Raw genomic sequence first — 12,537 nt, 5'->3', positions numbered from 1 at the left:
TAGTGAGAGTAGAGTCTTTCAATCATTACTACAATTAAAATTTTGGCACGATAAATTGTAGTCGTTAGGCAATTCCCATAGGGCTTCTGACAATGGAGGAAACTACACAAAATCCAATGAAATCATTAGTATCATTTTCATTTCTTTTTTTATCTTGAAGTCTGCATGGATTTGAATCTCTACTGGGATTGCACTTATGCCTGCTTCTCTGACATTTTTATTTGCCAACTTCTACGCTTGCCCACAGTGGAATAATTGAAAGGTGGATAATATTCATGTTTATGTTTACCTTTGCCATATTAAAGCAGCTGCAGATAAAAAACAAAGAAAAAAAATCGTTTGCAGGATTTTTTTTTTCTTTCCTGTTCTGACATTTTTTGTAGGTCTAACTTAAATCAAAAGTATGCATACTCTGATCAATTTGTCCTGAATAATACCACCTCGGAAAACGACTATAAAATGATCATTATTTCAATCTTATCAAATCAACTAATCTCATGTGATAGTGAATTATGGAGTATCTATTGCCTTCCTGCGTTTACTACAAGTATTGTACCATTTACGTGTATGTTTCTTTTTACAACTTGTACATAATTTGGTGTATTTAATCATTCTGATCCTGCCTTGAATTCTAATTAATGTATTCACATCCAGCTATCTTGGAATGCAAGAGAAGCTAAAATTTGTTTCACATTGTGTCAAAGGAAAGACGTTTTGCATTTTATCTCCTGGAAAGAAACCAGAAGTGACTGCGAGTGGATGGATATAAGGAAATGGGACAGGAAAATTAAGTCCTTTGGTTTGAATGATATCTTACTCTCGTTTACTCATGTTTGTTTGGTTGGGGTTTTTATTCAAGTATTACAAAATATGATGCAAATGGTACAGATAAATACAGTCATTTGGTTTGAATATTATTTCACTATTGTTACAATGTTACATACTGGGTTTTTGAAAGTGTTATGACGTGCAAATGGTAAAGGAAAATAAACTCATTTGGTTTGAATAATATCTTATTCTTGGTTGATGCTGGGTTTTTGTGGGTGGTTTACAAATTTTGATGGATGCTTACATGGTGACGGAAGGCTAATTCCTTTGGTATGAATAACATTTTATTCTTGCTTGATACTGGCTTTTTTAGTCTACATGTATGTACTATGACAGAAAGGAAAACCATGAAGGAAAATAGAGTCCTCCAATTTGAGTGACATATCACTTGTTGAATTTAAATCTTTTAAAGTATTAAGACAGGTGCAAATGGTGGAGGAAAACAACGTCCTTTGGTACACATGTATGAATGACATTTTACCTTTGTTTGATACTGTTTTCTAAGTACAATGCTGACAGATATATGCAGATAATGCAAATGGTGGAAAATAAAGTCTTTTGGTTTGAATGACATTTCACTCTTGTTTGATACTGTGCACTTCTATTTTAAAACATCATTAAGATATTGGACAAGATGGTGGAAATAATTGTCCATAGTTGTAAAGATGACAACATCTCAAGTGACAGGAAAGTGGAGGTAACCATGGCGATGATTTGGTGACACTGATAATGGCACTGCAGCAGACGATAATCACAGAACGATTGATAGTGCTGCGGCTGCTACTACTGATGATGTTGGTGATGGTGATGGTGATTGTAATGATGATGTTGATGATGATACTGGTGGTGGTGATGTTGATGTCGATATCCATCGATGTCATAGATGAGAGTGATGTCGACGGTGATAGCGATGATCGTGGTGATTATGGTAATGATGTTGATGATGGTGACAGTGAAGATGATAGCATTAATTATGCAGATGAAAAGGTCAAAGATAGAAATCATTTCATTTGATTATTACAGTGACACACAATATTCTGCAAGGAATTCTGCTGATGTAGTTTACAGTGAAAATAAAAATATGAATATTGCACTTCAACAAACAAATGTAACTATTATTACAACTATATTGATGACCAGTATGGCGAAGACAAAGACAGCAATTTTACAAATGACACAGCAAAGTTTACAAATGTAATTAATGTTCACAGTACAGCTAAACAGTGTATACTCTCCAAGCTCCACGAAGAAAAATGAAACAAAGATGAATTAAATGAAGTGAACTCACATACCCTTTCTACAAATATTGCATATGAAAAACTATTCATGCACACTAAGAAGGCAAGAATGGATTATAGCTGTGATGATAGCTTGATCAATTTGCGAAAAGGGTATCATTTAGACAAACAACAAGCTGACATGATTCAGGTGTCTGCCTCAAATCTGCAACACAATTGTTTATCACACCCATACTCCCTTGCATTGATAACTTGACCATTTTCTCACAAACATCAGATTAGAATCAACAGCTGAAAATACAAATCTAACAGGGGAAAACTACTTGAATTGAAGATACAGTGAAAATTATTCATATTATCTTTTAAGGTGTCATAAAATTATTGCATTAAAGGGGCTGTGCAGTACTGGTTGAGGTGGGGATTCATGTTTTGAACATTCCTAAGTGAGATAATGAAAAGCCTCTTATGAAATATGAAAGAGCATGTCATTCTAAGAAGAATTCAACGTTTGTTTGATGAAAATTGGTTTTCAAATGGCTGAAATATCCAAAAAATTGGTAATAATAAAAGGCGACATGCCACAACTTTATTAAGATCTCTTTGTTTCACGTTGTTTTTGGATATCTCAGCCATTTCAAAACCGATTTTCATCGAATGAACTTTTGATACCCCTTAGAACTGCATGCTCTTTGACATCTCATAGAGTGGTTTCTGAATATCTCGCAAAACGTTAAAAGCTAAATCCTCACCTCGACCAGAACTGTACACACCCTTTAAAGAGTATGGGGGACTGGCAACAAAAATGCCCAAATATCCTCCCTCTGTGCAGGGAGGTGAGACGACCAACCTCCCTGCTCTGTGTGCACAGCTGACAGTAGGTGGCGCTATTGTATCTTTCCCTGTGGCACAGATCCATTCTGCAATCAATTCCAACGAGTGGGGACAAATGCCTGACAAGTATACAGTATACCACTAATGAGCTTCAGGGTATTATGTGTGTCTCCATTCTGAATATTACATATGACAACAAGAATGTTTGTATTACACACATATTCTTTAATGTTTTGCATCACTAACCTGTTCATTTTCAGGCAAACATCAGATTAGATTTATCAGCTGAAAAATGAAATATGAATATAACAAGTAAGAACACTTGGGGGTGAACTCTTTCAATTGGCTTGGAGGCAAAATAAAAAATATTCGCATTATCTCATATAAAATACTGCATGTCATAAAATACTGCATGAAAACTATGTGTGACTGGCAACCAAAACATCCCCATATCATCACTCTGTGTGCACAGGTGACAGTAGGTGGCGCTATTGCATTTTGACTAGTGGCACAGATCCATTCCATTGTCCATGCTAGCAAGTGGGGATAAATGTCTACTAGTAAAAGTACACTATAACTGTACTAACAAGCTTCATGGTATTAGGCGTGCCTCCATTCTGAATATTACATTTGATAAGAAAAACAATGAAGCCATTTTCATGCAAATACCATTTTCACATCAGCTAAAAATACTTGGTATAGATACTGTACCTTCCATTTTCCTTTCTTGTTTTCTTTTTTATTAAACTGGCATTCCAGCTAGGTGTCTAAATGCCACAGACAAATAATGACGGGTAGCTCATTCCTGTAAGACATTACCTGGCTAAACTTAGTAAGAGTTCTTCTGCTTTATCGTGAGACTTTCTGCAGTGAATATACCCTGGCAGGCACCAGGGCAAATGACCAGGCTGTCTTGCATGGAACAACAGAGGGGGCACTTTCACAAGGCCACCCAGGCAGCACAGTAAAAAGCCTATTACTCCTATGAGGTAAATCACAGTCTATAGGTAGCACACAGTGAGTGAATCGGTCATTCACTGCACTTAGGTACAGCTGTCAACACAAGAAGTGTGGTGTCTGGTAAAGTTAACTGGTGTTTGGTGTCAAGTTGATGGTGGGGGTTGAAGGGAAAATATGAGACATGGCATTGATACAGCTAGCACTGGATGGCAGTGTGCAATTTAACCCATTGGGAATGGGCTGCTTTTGCTACAACACACATTTTCCATAGACGTGCACTTGCCCGAGTATACTTGGGACTCGTCCTCAACTATGTACAGTATGTGCACATATAGGCTTATATACATCCTTTCTCTTTTTCTCACTGTGATTTCTCGTTATTCACTTCTTTTCTCTTTTATATATAAAATTAAATAGTTTATCGGTATAAAATTGAAGTAAACTGCATAATCACATACCAAATGATAATTGCTTTTTTTCCTAATACACAATATCTTTATCTTCTTATAGTACAGTGTCTTACTTAGCACTCACAGGATCTGCACCAACAATAATCTGAAAGAAGTACATATAAGATACAACTCCTCTAACTAGAAAAAGCCAAAACACAATGCTAAAAGAGCAGCACATGACAACTATCACGAAATAAAGACCCACCCACGTGTCTAATGTATCCACAGTTGGGCACAGCGAGCTGTATATTTTCCTACCTTCCCTGTTGGCATGGTTTGGTTTAAAAACTTTTCACCTTCAGCTATAAGGGACCATCACATACCTATAGAAAGTAATGGACAGCTGTTCACATAGTACCTCACACCTTCACAGATAACACATCCAATTTCCTCTTTCCGTAACACTTACTTCCGACACACTCTACTTCCGACTTTTATTTGGGGGGGGGGGATGAAACTTAACGGAAAAGGTACACATGTAGCAAAACAAGGGGGGTCTTGGTCCAGGTCCTAAGAGAATACAACAAATTTGCCATGGGAAGTTTCATTCATAAAAACTGGGCAGGGCAAGGCAACCTCAAGCTGGTGTTAGCCAGAGGAAGTCAGTGATTGTAATCTGATATTGTGAATGGAGGGAAGGGCCTTGGTCCAAGGCCTGGTCCTGACTGGACCGGCCTTCTGCTCCTCTCCCAAGTCCCAGCTGTCTAAAAAAAAAGAAAAAAAGTGCAAGCTACTGGGACCAAGGCCAGGTGCAAAACAATTATTCAATACCACTCTGCACTTGGTGGAGGCTGACTCTCTGGCTGGCTGCAGACAGGCATGATGATATAGCGGTAGTCTCCAGAAACAGACCTCATTTAGTCTGTGGCAAGAAATGAATGACTTTGAATGAAAGATCAAGTAGTGTAAGGATACCACTGAGTGGGGAGGCTGATCCAGCTTGGGTATATTCAAGAATCCCTGTAACAAATTATGTACAACTTAAATATCACTGATCTCTGTATAAGTACAAACACAGGTGAAGAATCCCAATGGAGCCTACTGCTACAGATGAGCTGAAACTTTAAAGGTGCATGGTCCTGCTGTTTTAGTTAAATGCGTAAAAATGTCATAATAACAAGCACATATGCACGCACCCTGGCATTACTACAGACTGCGCGATGCGCAAAGAAAACAACTAAGGCACGTTACTTAGCAACACCTACGCACTTTACTCTTGATGACAGCTCAACTTATCATTAACAGCGCCCTCTACACTACCGGGACTACGCCCCTTTAAAGCACGTATTCACTGACTGGTGCTATTTGAGGTTGCGAATGTACCTTGGTGGACAGTGGATGAATCGGTCCACCCATTAATCCCCATCTCCCAGAGTTTAAAAATTAAACAAGACACCTGTGCGCTAGCATTCACCGGATCACTGCACTTAACTTTGCCTTCTATAAGGCACTCCACCTGAGGTAAACCATTTAAAAAATCTTGGGGCTGTGGGATTGCTACAGGCACCCTCCCAATCTTAGGTACCTTAGGGGCAGTTGGGTGTACCATCACCATTGCTTGGTGGGTGCACCACCTGGGTGCACCACCAACACCATTTGTAGAAACATTGACACCCCCCTTGATGATTCCAGCTAGGTTTGTTCAAAAGTTTTCAAGAATATGACAATGTCAAATATTGGGGAAATTACCTTATTTGGGGTATCTGGGCCCTACCATAAGAATTCTCGGGGGGGGGGGGGGGCACTGACATCATTGGTACAAACTGAGACCCCCTTCCCCCATTGATGATTCCTGCAAAGTTTGGTCAAATCCAGAAACCTATTTTTGAGAAGCAGATGAAAATGATGAAGCCCAACACAATATAATTGATGTTCCTCATTCTATAAATACAGTGAAAAAAAAAGTGTCAATGAAATCATGGACAGCGACTAGTTCGACTATTAGTGTTTAATTGGGTTGTCTGTGTTTAAATAAAATAGGGTACAGCTACAGTAATAACTGGGATCACGCTTGCTAAATAAACAGAAAACACAATGTCAAACATACTTTTCCTTTTGACAATAGTGTCAAAGGAGATGCCATTGTTGAAATGCATGCATTTATGGTTAGAAAGAAAAATCTGCTTTGTGACCAAAACTTTTCATAACAAATTTAAACTGACAAGATATTTTCTTAAAAATGATATTACCACAATAGACCTACTTATCAATTTCAATACCAGAGATCTTCTGAAGGCATTGGTTATCATCACAGGACTTTGTAAGGTAACTTTTTTTCTCAGTTTTGTGTTCCAAAGATAAACTATAGAGGATATGTTGTTAAAAATAAAAATGAAAAACAAAAAACAAAAAACGATTAATGACTGGAGATAAAATGTGAAATGAAGTTGACCAGTGCTTCAATATCTACATTTCCTTGATCTGATCTCTGTGAACAGAGAGCAAGTGAAATACACAGCCTTTCTAAAAATTTCTCTTTTCGTACCCTGCCAAATGGGTGTTGAGGGCAAAGAGATCTTAGCCTTGGACCAAGACTACAGGTTGATAAGAAAAGGTCTCACAACCTCTGAGAGAGAGATGGGGGGGGGGGGGGAGAGAAGAAGTAGAATTCACAAACAAAGACAAGAGAGGGGAGGAGGAAGAGAATTATCAGATAAAAGATTAATCTGGCTGAAGCGTGCTGGCTGTATCCTCTATTGGGGGAAAATGAGAGTTACATTTTGACTAAATACTGCACAATGAGAAAACAAAAAATATATGATAATTTAATCAAAGAAATCCTACAAATTTCTATAAACAGAAAAAAAGGGTAGAGTCTGTGACCACTGGCTAAAGGCTCCACAGGATTGATAAATAGCACACCAGTTGTCTGCCAGCAATGGATTAATAAACTCTGAACTCTTCTTTTATGGGACTCTAAATCTATTAATAATAATAATAAATGCAATTTGATTTGCACCAAATCTACTAAATGAAATGCTGAAGGCGCACTCAAAGCTGAAAGGATAAAGATAAGAAATGATACTTTTCAAACCACTCAATAAAAAATATAACTCTATTTTAACATGACTATATTCTTTAAACAAAAATCTGAGAAGCTTATATCAGAGAGTATCATAAGTCATAATATCATAAGTGTGGATATTGATAGTTTAAAAAAAAGAGAGAGAAAAGAAGAGAAGAGAAAAACATGAAATTCAGAATGTTCTGGTGTCAATGTCTACCACCTTCACTTCTCTCCCTAAAAACATTCAGGCGCGGCGCTAGGGTGCAATTAACTCGCCAAAAGCTTATGACCTCGAAGCCTCAGTTGCAAAAAGTAGACAGCTTGTGTGCGTAAAACCGCTGGGGAAGTGTTGCAGGACAATCGCAATATCTCACCTCAAAGCCATCAAATGATTAAATCTATACAGCAAACTGAAGAAGAAACTATTCTCTAACTCGTAATGTTATTTATTTGGGGTTTTATTGAGGATAAACGTGTGAAAATAATGTCGAAACTTAGCTTCCAAAACAGAAAATTTGGTCTCAAAACAAGTGTTATTTTCTCACATTTTCCTTCATTGCACAAAAATGAAACTTCGGTATGTGACTTATGGTAGTATATCCATGCTGCTCTCCAAATATCTTTTCTGTATCATTTGGCGCACAGCTATGTCTGGAAAAAATCGAGATCACTGTCACTTGTGACCCACGTAAAATCCATGGCGTAAGGAATACGCAGTCCGATGTATTGGTTTTTGTGCTGCTTGAAACAGTTGAAGCACAAAGCAGGGTTCCTCTCTTGCCCACTCACCACCCTGCTGACCGAAAATCGACCTCTGTCGCATTGCGCCGAGCCTGACACCGCTGATTGGCTAAGCGTGCACTCACCAGTAGAAAACGCATGCGCAGGAGGATGATCTAGTTGTGCATGTCCAGTATCTTCTCTTAAAGTTGGTTGTCTTTTTGCTCTTATTTTTACCTAACTACTAATTGCACAAACACGAGACTTCGCAGGTAGTGAGTCTGGTGTATACAGACTAGTAATATGTTGATCAAATGCATATTCATGCAGGCGCAGACTTGTGTCGGGAAAAAATCGTAACCCTTTCCCACAGTCGACTCAAGCAGAAAAATACACATATCTCGAAAGATACATCAGCGTTTTCGCCCAAAAATCATATGAAGAATGATATATTCATATTTGATATATGTGTGAAGTTTCAAGGGATTTGGTGGTAAAATAAGGGAGATACGAGGAGGTGAACTTTCGAGATTTTTTGTCCTTCCCTCCGCACAGCGCTTCGATGACCGTTAAGAATTCAAAAGCTTTGGCCTCTTATCAGTGAGTTAATTGCACCGTAGCACCGGGGCTGCATTTGTCATTTTCTTTTGCATTTTGGAATGACTCCAGGTGATATGATTTACGAGACTTTTTATAGACTTCCTTGACCCAAGAAGGCAGCAAAACTGTTGGCTATTTTCCTCCAAGACAGGACAGAAACAGTCAAGGCAGTGAATTGAGCAATAAATCCAGTTATTTCCAACCATTCAAGGTGTCCTGGATTTAGAGAAGTCACCGCTAGTATCCTTTATCGCAAAGCATGATGGGAATGGTGATTAAGTTGGCTTTCAATACTTGGATTCACACTGACACAAATTAGCAGGATACATATCTCAAGATTTGCATCGTGGCCTAATTCTCAAGATTTTTGCCTTTGTGGAAGGAAAAATCGCACTAAATAGCACGATCAGCACTGCAAATCAAAATTGGACAGTCATTTGTATCACTATGGGATTTACAATTCATATCACCCTCCACGATTCCATCATCTGCATCACGATTCCGGTGATACATCATTAGAATCATGATTAAAATTATGCATTCTTGGTACGTGTGAAAACAGCCTTTTTAGACCGGCAGGATAGATCTGCCAGAGTGGCCATGAGGCTAGGAGATAAAGGTACACGTGTTTGAAGCTCCTTGGTACAAATGTATCCTCTGGTGTCCTTCATGTACAGTACATGTGCACTGGATATCAGATCCAAACGGAAAGACACCATCTCCACTTTCATAAATCTATCGAAGATAGGAGAAAGCCCCAAACTTCCACAGTAGTATTCAGTAGTATTCACCTTGTTTTCATATCTTTTGTGTGCGTGTGTGTATGAACTACTGAGTTAATTTATGTGTAATGATGGACATGAAATATTTGATTTATTTTCTGTTGGGTACATTCAGATTGAAAAACAAGGATTCCTCTATTTTATATTATATAATGTACATTGGATGAAACAGAAAATTAAATGGGGAAAAAGTGTGTGTGTATTATGGGGTGGAGAAGAGTGTATCAGATGAGAAGACATATTGGGAAATGGGACAAAAATTTCCCAGCATTCAATCTGTTTCAAAATTTGTGTGGGTCTTGAGGTAATAAACTAGCCCCCCCCCCAAAAAAAAAAAAAAAAAAAAAAAAAAAAAAAAAAAAATCACAATAAATAACCATACCATAGAAATTTAGTCATGTCTGAGATAATGAACCATTCCTCTCCAAGTTAAATGCATGTTGGTAGAAAATTTTGAAATTTTATTGAGAGAAAATTCTAGAAGTCATTTGTTTATACTGATGCACATTATCTACACATGTTTGTTTCAGTACTGTGTAGCAATCATAGCTTTTAAAAGCTTCTTGCCCATTCTTCTTAACAAAAATTAATACCTAATATCACAGAAAAGTGATGACAAATGGTTATATCACCTCCATTTGAAAGAATGAAAACAAAATAAGGGTTTTCTAACTTCACACCACAGAAAAGTGAAAAGTAGACCATTCAAAGAGTATTTCATTTCAGCACGGCAGTAATCAATGACTCTCCAAGAAATGAGCAGCCAAAATGGATTGCGGTCTCATGTGCAACCATTGATGTGGGAGAAATCACACTCTTCTTGCCCGAATGCCACCCAAAGGATTCACCTGCAAGGATTACAACAACCTGCAAAAAGTTGTGATCAAGATGCTGTCATGGATAAGTTGCAATTCTGTGAAGAGACTGGTTAAACTCAACAGAGAAAACAAAGATTGAGATCAAATCCTGATACAGACATATTGGCCCGAATTCACGAAGACCGTGGTACAATTTTTGTCCAGGGTTTAAACCATGTACAAAGACTGTAGTTTTGTATGGGGCACCAAGTGTTGCATGCAAAACTACCGTCTTTGTCCATGGTTTAAAGCATGGACAAAAATTGTACGACCTTCGTGAATTCGGGCCATTGTTTTTCAGGTAATACCATTCATTAAGATCATGAAGTCTTCACAAGTGTCTTAGGGGACAACAAACCACCACTGTCGAAGGGACATGAGGCGGGACAAAATAGAGAAACGGCTCACCATAGCAGGCTAGTACAGTAGCTACACAGAAGCCAACAGAAGTCCACTGGCAAAAACGTGGCGGCACATGGTCAATTTATAGCAGAACGTACGGGATACTGCATCACAGACACGCTGACCCGACGTGGTGGGAAAGAATGCATTACACAACACACACACTGCAAAGGGAAGGTTGTCGTTCCTCCAGTCACCGGTGGTGCCATACTGTTATCCAACAAAACATCCGGCAGGCAAAGATCTGGGATTATCTCGTCCCCTCAGATAAGGACATCCCACATTCATGTAGTTCAGTGCCACAGAAATGAACACTACCGGTATTCAACAACAACTAAGTCCCATTCACATACACTGTAAATTACCAGTTTTCAAAAAAAAAAAAAAAAAAAAAAATCCTCCCGTGTGTGAATGTAGCTGTTATGCAAATTGCCTGTAAAAACAAAACCCCAGTTCTGCTAACACAAAATTAAAATTAGATTTTTTTTTTTTTAAATCCTCACGTGTGAATGTGGCTAGTGTGCAAACTACCAGTAACAACACCCCAGTCCTATTCACACACACTCAAAATTAACACTTTTTGAAAAAAAAAAATCCTCTTGTGCGTGAATGCAGCTAGTGTGCAAAATATCAGTAACAACATCCTGTGGACATGGATATCTCATACCTGTACTCTCTGCTTCCAAGGTACACACGATACGTATATATACAAAATGTACCACTAGTCCCTACAGTAGATCAGCAGCCACAACTATGATAGTGCAGCTGAATATGTGTTATCTAGCCTTCTGGTCATGTAACGGACAGAAAATGAAGACAAATATATAAACAAACAAACAAAAATGCACAGATAATTCCAGAATGGTATACTCCTTCTTTCTTTTTTTTTAATTCGACCAATTACTGGTATGATACAGAGCCTTTTAACCCGTTGCAGACGAGTTCCGAGTATACTCCGGCAGGTGTCTATAAGAAATGCGTGTTATAGCAAAATCAGTCCGTCCTCAATGGGTTAAACTTCCACTTTCATTGTGGATTTAACCCCCTTTTCAAGGAAAGATCGGTCAGGAACTTGAATGGAAGTAGGTTCATTTTAACATTGGTACAGACAGTGACCCACCTGCTATTCAACCTTTTTCAAATTGGTAGACAATTGACTTTCCATACATGTGTTACAGAGCGAAAACTGACAAAGCTAGGAACATGCTTCACCTGTTGTAACCAACATGGGTGCCACCTTGTGATGACTATTTTGTTCCTCTTGGATATCACTGGTATAAATGTCAAATATTTTGCATGAAACTTTAATATCATAAAAACAAACTTCAAGGATTTCTGATCCCTTCTCACAATTTCTGACATCAACTTTCTTCACGGATTTGTGCACATGTTCTAAAGCCAGCTCTGTATCGTCCCATACTGACTGAAGAAGTCTAACTTTAATTGGTAGCCTGACTTATATTATACAGGGCACTCCCATTACAGGGGACACAATTATAATGAAATTATCATTGCAGCAAGGTAAAAATTTAGGCCCAAAAATTACCATCTATATCATCTTCATATACGTTACTGTTCGGCTTACAACAAGATTTCAATACAATGAAAGAAAACTGCTGGTTCAAAGGACTTCATTATAACAGGAGTCACATGTACCCACATGGCTCTTTCTTGTGTTTTGCTGTTGTCTTTGTTTTCTTGTTTTTGCAATGTTGAAACAGGGAGGTGGAATCCACCTCCCTGGTTGAAAGGAGGATACTGTGAAACACAATAATTTCGCGGCATGAAATTTTTGCGAATTGGAGCCGACGGCCTTTTTCGCGGCATGAAATTTTCGCGAGTTGCCTGTAACATACAATG

The 12,537-nt window shown here is 38.3% G+C and overlaps 1 protein-coding gene across 1 annotated transcript in view; it reads right to left on the bottom strand.

Moving 5' to 3' along the window:
• Positions 1-12,537, bottom strand: part of LOC140243330 (SWI/SNF-related matrix-associated actin-dependent regulator of chromatin subfamily D member 1-like) — a 259,082-nt gene that overhangs the window by 217,062 nt on the left and 29,483 nt on the right. The window lies entirely within an intron of this gene.

Source organism: Diadema setosum, chromosome 20 (genome assembly GCF_964275005.1).
Source record: "Diadema setosum chromosome 20, eeDiaSeto1, whole genome shotgun sequence".
Lineage (NCBI taxonomy): Eukaryota > Metazoa > Echinodermata > Echinoidea > Diadematoida > Diadematidae > Diadema > Diadema setosum.
This window is presented reverse-complemented; position numbering and strand designations above follow the sequence as displayed.